Source organism: Choloepus didactylus, chromosome 18, assembly GCF_015220235.1.
Source record: "Choloepus didactylus isolate mChoDid1 chromosome 18, mChoDid1.pri, whole genome shotgun sequence".
Lineage (NCBI taxonomy): Eukaryota > Metazoa > Chordata > Mammalia > Pilosa > Megalonychidae > Choloepus > Choloepus didactylus.
The window spans coordinates 42,447,261-42,460,758 of NC_051324.1; the positions used below are offsets into that span (position 1 = coordinate 42,447,261).

General features: G+C 37.7%; 1 pseudogene; it reads right to left on the reverse strand.

Annotated features, from left to right (window-relative positions):
* Positions 1 to 392: 392 nt before the first annotated feature.
* Positions 393 to 13,498, reverse strand: part of LOC119514736 — a 127,943-nt pseudogene continuing 114,837 nt past the window's right edge.

Consider the following 13,498-nt stretch of genomic DNA (forward strand, 5'->3'; position numbering starts at 1 on the left):
ATTTTGTGCTCTCACTCAAGTCCCTGACACACTGCTTGATTTTTTCTAATCTTTTCTCTATCTGCTCTTCTACCTGTATGATTTTGATTGTCCTGTCTTCTATGTCACTGATTCTTTCCTCTGCCTTTTCAAATATGCTGCTGTATGTCTCTAGTATATTTTTAATCTCTGTTATTGTGCTTTTCATCGCCATAATTTCTGTTATGTCTCTTTTTTTTGGGGGGGGGGGTGCTTGGCAGAGCCAACTGAGGCTTTTTTTTTTTTGGAAAAGACAAAATTGGCTTCTAGTTGGGGACGTGGGCAAGAAGGTGTACCCCAGGTCTCCTGTTCCCTGTGCTCCCATGCACAGCTCCTTGTCCCCGGACTCTGAGGCAGCCACAGCAGGGGGTGGCCTAGGAGGGCTGCACTGGTGCAGTGGCAGTTGACTTGGGCAGGACATTGGACAACTTGGACACCAGCTTCCCATCACAGGTCTCAATCTTCTTCATGACCACAGCCTTGGTGGAGCTGGTATGACTGAAGGACCTGGAGCCCCCCCTGCCACAGCTGAAGCTGGACTGGAAGGAGCTCAGCCCATAGTTGTTGCCTGTGCCTGTGAGGCCCCTGAAGGTGGGGCTCAGTGGACTTGAGTAGCCACTGGAAGTCTTCATATGAATACATATGAATATTCTTCATCCCAGACTCCAGCTGGCTTTCCTCACCCTCCAACAGCTTGCAGTAAGTGGCAATATTGATGTCCAGGGCCAGCTTGACATTCATCAGCTCCTGGTACTCGCACAGCTACTGCACCCTACTGGGCCCGGTGCAGGGCACCCTTCAGCTAGGCCAACTTGGCATTGGCATCCTTAATGGCCAGCTCCCCACAATGCTCAGCATCAGCAATGGCAGCCTCCAGGGAAGCCCTCTGGCCCTTGAGGCCCTCAATCTCAATCTGGAGCTGGCTGATGGTCTGGTTCATCTTGGAGATCTCCGTCTTTGTGTGGCAGAGGTCATCCTGTGCTTCCCGGCCAGTGTCTGCAGCTCCTCATACTTGATCTGGTAAATGCTCTCAGCCTTGGCCTGGATGCAGTTAGCGATGTCCTCATACTGGGCCTGGACCTCGGCAATGATGCCAGCCAGGTCCAAGGAGTGGCTGTTGTCCATGCAGAGGACCGCAGATGTGTCTGAGATCTAGTCCCAAGGCTCATGGATCGCCTCCTCATACAGCTGCCTGAGGAAGTTAATCTCATCAGTCAGCCTTTCTAGGTGGGACTCCAGCTCTACTTTGCTCATGCTTCGTTCACATCCTTCTTGATGAGGAAAAACTCATTCTCAATCTCTGTTCACTGTTGATCTCATCCTCATACTTATTCTTAAGTCTTCCATGCTTGGCCCCTGCATGTTGCCAAGCTCTGCCTCCAGCTTTAGCTTCTCCTGGCCCAGCATCTCCAGCTGCTGGTGAAGGCTGTTGATACAGCTCTCAAACACGTTGTCCTTGTTGCTCTGAGCCATCTTCTGCTGCTGCAAGAGGCTCCACTTGGTCTCCAGCATCTTGTTCTCCTGCTCCAGGAACCACACCTTTTTGATGAAGGAAGCAAACTTGTTGCTGAGGGTCTTGATCTGCTGCTCCATCTCCTGCATCTGCACGGCCTAGATGTTGGGGTCCACCTCCAGCTTAAGGGGGCTTAGCGGGCTCTGGTTCAACATGACAGCTGTGATGACCCCTGCACTCCCTGCCCCTACATAGCCCCTGACCAGACCCATGCTGGTGCCTAGGCTGCCCCAGAAGCTGCTGCTGCTGCTGCCCACCCAAAAGTTGGCCGAGGAACTGATACGGGTTCCAGGGCTGCTTGTGTAAGAGTGGCTGCTGAAGGTCTGGGGGTCAGAGGTGGACACCTTGCAGGACTTTGGGATGTCCCTGATAGACTTGATGGAGGCTGAAGAAGTGGGCAGCGGGCCAAACCGGAGATTGGAGAAGGAGCCAGGGACTGCTGCTTCTTGGTTCTGTTATGTTTCTTTTAATACTTTCAAATGCTTCTTTTTCTTCATACATTGTCTTACTATACTTTAGCTCTTTATCCATGTTTTCCTTCATATCCTGTAATTTATTTAGGAGATTTGTTTGAACTTCTTTGATTAGTTGTATCAAATTCTGTGCCTCCTCTGAAGTTTTAACTTGTTCCCCTACCTGAGGAATATCTTCCTGTTTCTTAGTACGGCTTTTAAGTTTTTGCTGATGTCTGGGCATCTGATTATCTTGATAAGTTAACTTTGAAGGTCAGTTTCTCCTTCTTTTCTAGGGTTTTATTGTTAATTGCCTTTGTGTTAAGACTCTTTTTTGACACTTGGTCCAACTTATTCTAGACATTTGGAGTAGCCTCTGTTTGACTATTCTGATTTTCTCAGCTCTTCATCTGAATCTTGCCCTGGATATGTGATATGATTTTTAAGATTACACTTTTTGTGCAATTATTTCAAGTCCAGGATAAAGCTTCCTTTCCTTGTTCCTTTTCTGGAAAACTTGATCTGTTCTGTTTGTTTTTGTGCAGAATTTTTTCCCCAGCTTCTATGATTTGTTCAAATTCTCCCCCTCACTCGGGATCCCCTTTTCTTTTTACTTTTCAGTTTTGGGACCCTCCTGTCTTACAGCAGTATAGCTTTTTTTCTATGAGGCTTTTCTGCCTCCAGTTTCTTCCCCATTAGGGCATACTGCTCCGGGGAGCCAGATGGGGTCAATCTAGAAAAGGTGGGTCACTTGGAAATGTCCATTTCGCATGTAGGTGGCACAGCTAACAGAAACTAGATTTAGTAAGTGCACCTCTTGTCAACAGTTCTGTGGTTGTCTGTCTCTTTTCTCCCTGGGGTCCTTTTGTATACAGCACAGCTCAGTGGCTTGTGTTCTATCGTGGGTCTCTGCAGACTTAGGTCCCTGTTCCTGGATATGTGTGGGGTTCTATCTTGCTTCTGTGAGTGGCTCTATAGTCTGTGTCTACATCAGGAGGGACCCAAGCTGTGCCGTCTCCAGGAGAATCCCAATCCACATGGGTCCAAGTTGGGGTTGGGGAGGAACTGATGGGTCCAAGATGAAAATTTCCTACCTACTTTTGTAAATTACTTTTCTTTTTTTTTTGATTCAGTGTTTGTGGAGTCATCCCATTAAGAAAATGGGATTTGTCCTTTCATTAGCTGATTCTGAGAGTCTTTTCCAGGAGATATCTTATATCACCATGTTGATGAAATCACTGACCTCTCAATAATTTTTAAGGATAGAAAGTACTGCTGAGATGAAACATTTTGAGAACTAACTCTTGGGAGAGTGTCACTAATATTGTAATTTGTCTAAATCTAGGGATAAGAAGCTGCAATAAATTAAATGAATGAATAACAAGGGATTATAATGTCTAGGTCATTTTTAAACTAAGGCATCACTACTTGGCCTAAGCCTAATCACTGGCCGTGGTACCCTGAGTGGATGTTTGCAGCACAACAGGAGCTAGCACTACAGCAAACAGGAATGAGAAGAAGAAACAGACATCTCCACCTACACTGGAATTGACACATTTAAAAGAAACACCTTTGAAACCTGCCCTGTGAGCTCAAAGAACCATCACAAAGACCTCAGTAAAGATGGTAGCATACTCAACTAGAATTGTGACACTATGCTGAGTTTTTAACATGTTACCTCGCTTAATATTAAGTAAACTTCAGAGGCAGTTTATATTATTTTCTCCATGTTTATTGATGCTTAGAAAAATTATTCATCAGAGATGCCATACAGCTGATATGTAGGAAAGCCAGAATTGCAACTCAGGCTACCAGATCCTTCCCTTCCCTTCCCTTCTCTTTTTTAAAATCACTGCCCTATAGCCTTTGAAACAAGCATCACTAGAGCATGGAATAATACCTCTAAAATATTTTGACCATTCAGTAGGATTATGTAACTGGGGAAGGATCCCTGTATTTGCAAATATTTTATATTTTCCTTAGTGAATTCATTAAAATGTCAACTATGATCAGAAAATACCAAGTGTTTTTGCTGCTACAGACTTATTCAGTAAAAATGGGCAAAAAGTGACAGCAATAAGTCAGCAAACTGTCATATCCTGACATATTCTCTTCCTATAGGAAACAGTAAAGAATTACTCATACTTTTCTTGGTTTGCCTGTGCAGCTACCTCTGGGGATGCTTCTCTGACCATTTAAATATTTGTTATGTAATTAAGCTCTTCTAAAATAAAAGTCTTTCAAAGAAGTCTTGAGAGGGAAAAAGAACTCACAAAGAGGCAGATAGGAATCAGTGGTAGAAATGAAAATAAGGAAGGCCAACCCCACTCTTCCCCAGATAATAGAGGCAATTTGGGGGTCCTCTCTCATATGTTTGGGCTGATTTTTTTGCCAGCAACCCACCAGCTCATGGACTATTGGCTGTCTCCCTAACTTTATAACCCTTTTTCTCTTCTCCCTCATCTCTCATGGCCCAGGGCTGAGCCATACCTTGTAAAAGATTCATTTATGAAGATGACATGCATATATGCAAAAATCACTGACTTCATAAACATATCAAAATTTTTGTTGAGGTCTGATATGATTTAGGGCTTAAAGACAGATTTTTAAAATAGCTGAAAACTGTGTTTTATACAAAATGTACAGTATATCATTAATGTACATTTAAAATATGTAAACTCAAATTACACCAGACCTATAAGACATAAATTCTGTGAACTGTCACAGGAGAAATCGAAAAGCATCATATTTTAAGAGAATTGTATAATAATTTTAGAGGAAAGAAAACTTTAAAAAAATTTTCATGGTGTCAACAACAGACAGTAGAAATAATAATTAAAAAATAAATACAGTCCACCCTGATGTCTATTCATTGTTTCTCTGTAAAGCTGCTTCCTGTGAGCTTATGTTCTGGAATGTTTTTGTGCTAAAATTCTTCCATGTAGGCTCATTGGCAATGCTCTAGTAAGAAGTTAGTTGCAGTAAATCCTCATGTGTTTTATGCACTCTGACTTTCTAAGTACCAAGGGATGGAGTTTACCTTGGGTAGATATTGCAGTGTAACCTAGCATGTCCCAGAACTATGCATTACTTCCCTGCTGCTCAGCTGTTAGCTGAACTTGGTATGTTGCAAGATATGCAGTGCTGCTGCTTGCTTTAACTGAGTTTCAGGTGCATCATATAAATAAATTACTAGTGGGGAATCTAGTGTTTGTAGTGATTTTCCATTGCTGATTACCTCAAGGAAATAGTAGAAACATATGGTCCCAAGCCTATTGCTCAATATAGTCACATAGTGAAGTTAAAATGTTTGTTTAGGAAATCAATAATGTTATTCTACGCATCAACTATGGTAAACTAGAATAATTGTAAGAAGCTGTGAACCCTTTTAAAATCAATGTGTATCCAAACCAGGGAGTAATGAAATAGATAAAACTACAACTTTAAATAGTAACCTAGGGAGAGTTAACCAGCATCCAGAGCTTTTGCCACTGCAGGGAGAATCAATAAAACATACAAGCAAATAATAAAACCAATTCAATATTTGAGGTAGAATCAAGATTCATCTGTAGTGAATTTGAGGACAATGATGACTATGTGGTATGAGCAACTATATTAAGAATTCTCTGTACAATAAATACAATACTAAGCAAAGAAAATAAATGAGAACAATAGATTTAGAACTCTACTTGGAAAGAGTAACAGAATCTGAATAAAAGTAGGAAAACATACTACTGAATATTATGGAGTGGCGTCTCCTTAATAATGTAAATAAACTGTATAAGATTGTTCTCCGAAAGTTGAACTTGAACAATTAGCACTCAGATCAATTAACACTGAAATAAACACATCATGGGTTGTAGCATAAATATGCTGAGTTGCTTGAGTCTAAGACTAGATGACAACCCAGTTGAATGTATTAATATATTTATTGTAGAAATGTGTTTCTTAGAATATGCATGCCAGGAATAACAACCTGTAAACCAACAAGTTACAGAGCTCATTTGAAAGTCATGGTAGCCAATAGGCTGTGACTAATACAGTCCTATTGGAAGGATGAGGTGAAGAGGTTAGCTTAAGCATGCCCACTTTGAATCAAGACACCTAGGTTCAAATATTGATTTGACCACCATCTGCTATTCAGTGATCTTGGGAAATTTAATCTCCTAGGCTCTCAATATCTGTTCTGCCCTTGACTCTTTGTGAGAATTAAATGATATAATCAATGTTGTTAACATAGATTGTCACATTGCAAACTATTACAATTTTTCTTATCATTATTGGAAAGATCATCTTTTATGCAGATGGGTGCAAGATCTCACTTTCACTGTCACGTCCTCAAAGAAGCCTATACCAACCGCATTATCTAAAGGAACTTCCACCTTGGGGTTATCTTACCGTCCATTGCTCATTTTTATCACAGTGTTTATGAATTTTTCTGTTTAGCTTGTTTATATTTTGGGGAGTAGGAGTTGTTTTCTGTGTTTTTTGTTTTTTGTTTTTAATTGGTCCTTCACTGGAAAGTAGCACCTTAAGGGCAAACTCTGTTCCCTGCTTCTAGCATGATACTTGCCAATTAGCAAGTTCTCAATATATATTGGTTGAATGGCTGCATAAATGAAAGCTGTACTAGGCAATGGATTTTGTGTATTTTTACACATTGACAAGAGCACTCTTATTTTGTAATGGGTGCAATGGATTGTTTTAGCCTGATGCCAGCACACTTCCTATGGGTGATACCTATTCTTATTTCATTGCAATATGTGACAAAGTAAGGAGGCCACACCATGTTTTCATTTGAATTTCTTCACAAAGAGTTATCTTTACAAATTTTTACATGTAGTACTTGTATTTTTATTTATTTTTGACTGATCCTAAAGAAAAAAACAAATAAATAATTTGTAATTTTGTTGGATTTGTTGATGTGTGGGACTTGAGCAGTGTATAAACTAAGCTGACCAGCTTTGAGTCCCTCTTTCAGGAGTCAGAATATCTCTCCTGCAGATAAGCACATTCTGTTCTTTATTGAAAATACTATCATCAAGTGAGAGATGAGACTTTAATACACATAGAAAATAAGATGAACAGGGGTTGGCAAACCATGGTCCAAATCCAGCCTGCTGCCTGCTTTTGTATGACTTGAGAGGAAAAAATGCATATTAAATGGCTGAAAAAAAATCAGAAGAATCAGATTATATGACACTTGAAAATTATATTAAATTTGAATTTCATTATCCACAAACACAGACTTATTAGGACAAAGAACACCTATTTGTTTACATTTTACATATGGCTAGCTAAGTTTTTACTTCAATGCCGGATTTGAGCAATGGCAATAAATACTGTATGACCCACAGACCCTAAAATATTTACTGTCTTTAATAAATATTTACAGAAGAAATTTGCCAACCCCATATGTAGGGAAGACACATGAGTCTTGTTTGAAATGAAATATGGAGAAGGTCAGAATCATTTACAGTCCCCACACTTAGGACTGTGAAAAAGTCTTGGGCAGTCTAGGATATGTAGCAATGCTAATAAGGCAGAAACAAGGCGTACTGATTTAAGTGCGTTCATAGGTCAAAGATAGCAGAATTGGGGACCATACTGTCCTTCTAAATGACTTTTACATGAACCCACTGCACCACCCCATTGCTCTTTGTTTATATTCATCTACATGCTTTACAGGGCTAGGTTTTTATTTTCCTAGCTCTGTACATGTTATATTCAGCAGATAGCAAATTTATCATTGGAGGATAAGCAAATGGTGTGATTACAATTAGAGAAAACTCTGATGACCTGACTTCCTAGAAATCATTGTCACAATGAGATCAAAAAGCAGTCCTTTAGAGACATTTGGAATTTTTATTTTTAATATCTCATGAATCTCAAAGAATGGAAAAAGCAGCAAAATTGCTTCATAATTTTTAGTCTTGATACAAGGTGAATAAGAGCTTATATTCATTGTATTACAGTATAATTCTAAATGGTTAAGACCCAAAATTTTTTGGTTGAGACCCATAATTCTTTAGAGAATAGTTATATATGTTCATTTATTTCTCCAAAAATTATAACATCTATTATTTTCTAAAATTTGCAAAAGAAAAAATAAAGGTTCAAGTTATTAAAAGAACAAAGGCTGAAACAACTGCAATATAATATACTTGGAAATTCTACCATGTTTCTCCTGAAATAGCTTCCTTTGTTACCTATGAGGAAATAGGAATCAACTGAGAAGTTATAGGGCCCATTTCTAAAGACTGTCCTCACTCTGACACTAACTGCAGATCTAGGGGGGTCCCCAAACCACCTTCAAGTGCAGTAATTTGCTCAAAGGACTCTCAGAAGTCACTGAAAATATGGTTATGGTTTATTACAGAAAAAGGATGTGCATTAAAATCAGCCAAAGGAAGAGGCACGTAGAGCAGGGTCTAAGAGGGTTCCAAATGTTTCCCTTTCCCCATAGAGGCAGTACGTGTTCTCTTAGGTACCTGTATGTGACAATACACATAGAGAACTGCCAACCAGGGCAACTCATGAGCTTCTGTGTCTTGAGTTTCACTGGGACTTTATTACATAGGCTTGAGTAATTGATTGCCCATATGGTTGCTCTTAGTATCCAGGTTAAATTACCAGGTGACCCAAAATCACATTGTTGATCTTGCTACTGTGGCCAGCTCCCACCTTAAGACTATATGGTAAGACCAGCCCCTACCCTAAATCACACTGTCAGACATAAGGTAGGGCCAATAAATTACCTCCCAGAAGCCAGGACAAAAGCCAGACCCCTTTTGGGGGCAAGGCCAAATACTTCACTACACAGTATCCTAGCATATTTTTTGGCTTGAAAATGATTTGTGGAGTATCAAGAGTAATAAAGTAAAATAAGTATAAGACAATTATGAATTACAATTCTATAATTGGATATAAATTATATGGAATTAATAAGAATTAGGTGAAGTGATTTTTCTGATCTTGTATATTAAGCAAAATACTCTCTTTACAAGTGAAATTTTATGCACAATCTAATATGCAAGCCAGATAAAAGTGAGGCTGTTCTGGCTGAAGTACAGTGGGGGGGATCCAGACACTTATCCCAGCTGTCAAGCTAAGGCAACTCTGCAGATTTGTAGGGCTCTACATTACATGGTGTGAGAACACTAAGCTACAGTTATCCACTGTAATCCCATCTGCTATGTGGAAATATCTTGTACAACATTAAACAAAATCAGCATTTCTCTTGCTGATTCTTTTTATTATCAGATTCCCAAACTTTGTAGCCTTTTTATTCTGAACATCCCCCACTGCTGAGATAGAAGGTACCTACCTATGGACTTCTTTAAACTAGAGCAAGGATTAGCAAACTGTCTCTATAAAGTGCCAAATGGTAAATATTTAGGCTTTGCAGATTATAAGGACTCTGCTGCAACTACTCAACTCTGCCATTTTAGCTCAAAAGCAGTCATGGATAGACTATATGTAAAAAAATTGCGTGGAGCTCTATTCCAATAAAAATTTATTTAAAAAAACAGTAAGCTAAATTTGGCTCATCACCCAAAGTTAGATGACCCCTTACCAAGATTACCTAGATATTTAGATTCCCTAAACCATATAATTTTGGAACTATATTTTCCTTTTTAATTTGCACTGCTTCTCTTCTAGCAATACTATGGGGTTATTTAATGAGCAATTAAGTATGAATTCTGGAAGATGTGAATTTGATATTCTTTCATGAAATGATGACTATGACTTTTATACTCCCATGTTACTTTAGATGCTTAAGGTTTTAGAGGTGCTGTAGTTGAATTAATGTGATATTTTATCTGTAGGGTTTTTCCCACTAGGAGGAAACATGATGCCTAATATTGGTGGGGGGTGTTCTAAAAATATTTTTGTATTGTTTTTCTGAAGTTTATGACCTCTTCTCCTTAAATATTTAGTGAACCTTGTCCAAATGCAATGAAACTTATGTCAATGCTTATTCTGTGCATTCTCCTCTACTTTCTAAGAGGCAAATATTGAATCCAGGAGAATGCAAGTGTCTTAACAGAAACTCATTAAGTATTAATCCTCTTCTCTTTCTCCCTATTTAGAATGAACAGCTACATCAGAAAGAAACTGTAATAATTCATTTAGATAAAATAGTATTAGACAAGAATATTTAAACAACATAAAATTTATATATTTCTTAAAGGTTTTTTCTATTTCTTTTGCACGAAGTAGAAAGTGTCACATATTTCAAAATAACATAATTTTTATATAGGAATAAAACTACTCTCTTTATTTAAGCATAATAGTATTTTAGCCATATAAAACATAGAAGAACACATAGCTATCAAAATATTTAAACACCTACCCATAAAAGATATTTATATTTCTTAAAGAAAATATATGGCTACAGAAAGAAAACCAAATAATTTGCAGAGAAGTTGTCATTGCAAATGAAACATATATTTAGGATCTCATATTCCTGCTATTGAAGAAAAATTTTGTTACACTCTTTAGAAGTTTTTATTCTTATTCACAGATTTTTATTTTTCATATATTTAAAAAAATTGAAAGTAATTAAGCAATGGTTCTATGTTATTTAATATACTCAAATAGCTATTCATACCTTTGTGGCATATGTTTAATGCTTATTTTAAAACAATTTTTTAAAGTTTGGTTTAAGAGTATATTTATGTATCCTCCCATATGTGTTTCAGTTTATATTCCTCTTATATTCATAAATTGGAAATTGATGTGTTGATCAGAAACTGATTTGTCATAAAATACATGCTTGAACAGAAAGTCAAAGAGATGATATTCAAGAACTCAAATTACATTTGTGAGTTTTTTCCCTATCCTAATTACCATTCATATTACTTTTGCAATCTTTGAGGCATAAGAAGCATGTTCTGTGGCTCTCAGTTTCTCTCTCCTTCTTTCCTTCCTTCCTCCCTCCCTCCCTCCCGCTCTCCTCTCTCCCTCTCTGTCTCTCTCTCTCTCTTTCTCTCTCTCTCTCTCTTTCTTCCATAGCACCCATGTCCTTCACAATTAAATAAATTCTAACAGGATGTATGGCACTCTAGAACAATCTTGTATGGAACAGAATAGAGCTTCATACTAAGATGGAAAAATGCACTTGGCCTTCCCAAGTCCTACTCTTAGATTCTCATGCTAATAACCAATAAAATAAAGGTGGAGTATGACCCACTGGAAATCAAGAAGCGTGTCATCTACCTCTACCTGAAGACTCTTGAGAAATGTTTGTGAGATATTGTTATGGATTGAATTGTATCTCCCTCCAAAAAAAAAATATATGACTCTATTTGGAAATAAGATCTTTGAAGATATAATTAGTTAAGATAAGGCCCAGCTGGATTAGGATGGGCCCTAATCTGATATGATTGGTGTTCCTATAAGAAGAGGAAATTTGGACACCTACAGACAGACAGAGAAGACAGCCATGGGTTGCCAGCGAGCCACTGCCAGAACCCTACAGACTTCAGAGGAAGCGGGGCCCCACCAATGCCTTGATTTGGGACTTCCAGCCTCCAGAACTGTGAGACAATAAATTTCTGTTGTTTTAATCCACTCAGTTTGTGGTTCTTTGTATGGCAGACCTATGTAATTGAGACAGATATGATTGTAATAGAACAGAATTAAAGGGTTGAGGGAAGAACCACCAGTTTCCAGCCTACTAAAGTCCCCAGCTGGTAGAGGAACCATGGACAAGTTCTGATGGAATTACACTTACTCCCAGGAACTACTCAAAGTAAGGTTCTCTCTGATGTCATTGTTCCTAATATGCATGAGAAAGTCACAACCCTGGAAATGAAAACAAACAGAAGAATCCATCAGTGGTGTTTTCCCCTGGTGGAAGTTTACAATAATCAGAAGCTTAAGAGAACTGGGTCTCCTTCAAGGGAGCATCATGAAAAAAATAATAAAACCAGAAGAACATATGAATTAGTAAATTCTAAATGGTGATGGATTCCATAAATAAACTCATTTCTGCAATTCTCCAAAAACTCAGAAAAAAATCAAAATTATTAATGGTAAACAAAAAAAAGTAATCAATTCGGAAGACAGTTCCTGAAGATACAATGAAATTGTAGATGATTGAAACAGAACAGAAAAATATTCAAAAAGTATTAAGGAAAAAAATAAGAATGCAGTGGTTCTACTGAAAAAGTCCCACTGACTAACAGACAGGATTAGTTAGAAAGATATCTAGACATGGCTGGAAGAAAGTTCAGAGTTTTAAAATGAAAAATACTAATATTGTCTTCATAGAAAAAAAATTAATCATGGAAGCATGGTAAAATGATTTAGAAATATCTTAAGCTTTTTCTTCTATAATATTAAAAGGAAGATAATGGAGAAATCATATAAAGACCTTTGAGGTGAAAACATATTGGGACTTCTACTCAGCCAAGTAGCCCCTATTAACTCAAAGTGCAGTCTATAGAGCAGCAGCCTGGACATCACGGGGGAGCTTTCTAGAGACGCAGAATCTCAGGCCCCACCCTAGACCTAGTGAACTAAACTCTAAGTTTAATGAGACCCCGTGATTCATTTGCACATTCAGTTTGAGAAGCACTTTACTAGACTATACCACTTCTATTTCTGTGTATGTATTTGTGATTCAGGGTCCTTGTTTAGTCAACAGATTCAGGATTCATTCTCAAAAGTTAAGCAAATTCACTAGAAATCTTCAAATAGGAATATTGTAGAAATACCCTATTGGGATGGCAATATTCAGTACCTTAATCATTATTAAAAAAGAAACAAAACAAAACAAACAGACAAAAAAATCCCAACATCGAATGATTGCTAATTCATTCCCTTTACTTTGCAAATTTAAGTTCTTTATCCTTGTTCTGCAAATGCTTTCTATTGAAAAGGAGCATTCAGCTACCTATATTTTAGTTTTTAGTTGAAAAACCAAGTGCATTTGAGAGTTAGAAGAGCTAGTTTGTGAAACTTATCACGTTCTGTTTTTATAACCAAGAGAAATGATTCCAAGAGAATAAAATATGCATTTCCAACATTGCATGACATATAATGAGGCCAGCTGAAATCACAATCCTTTACTTTTCAAGGTGTTCAGTACTTTAGTATACAGAGACATGTTATTTTTGTTCCTGGTCTATTATCATAAAAAGATTAAGACTTCTGCAGAAAAATATTTTGTTAGAATATGAATAAGATTTCTATTTTAAAGAAATGTATTTAAAGACGACCAAAAAAGAGACTCAACAGCTCTGAAAAATATACCATGATATCAAAATTCCATACTCTCACAATTGTCATTATGGTTGATCTCATTTTTAAAAGATTTTATGATTTTTTTTTCATAAATGTAAGATTAAACCATGCCAGCAAATATATGAATTTATGTATCAATTCATTTGATTACACATTTGTGCATTTGAAACTGTAAACAACTTCATAACTCCAATGAGTGAAGGTAGAATCAAATAAGCCCCATTCTTCAGCATTTACAGTAGAATTTCACTGAGACTGCAGT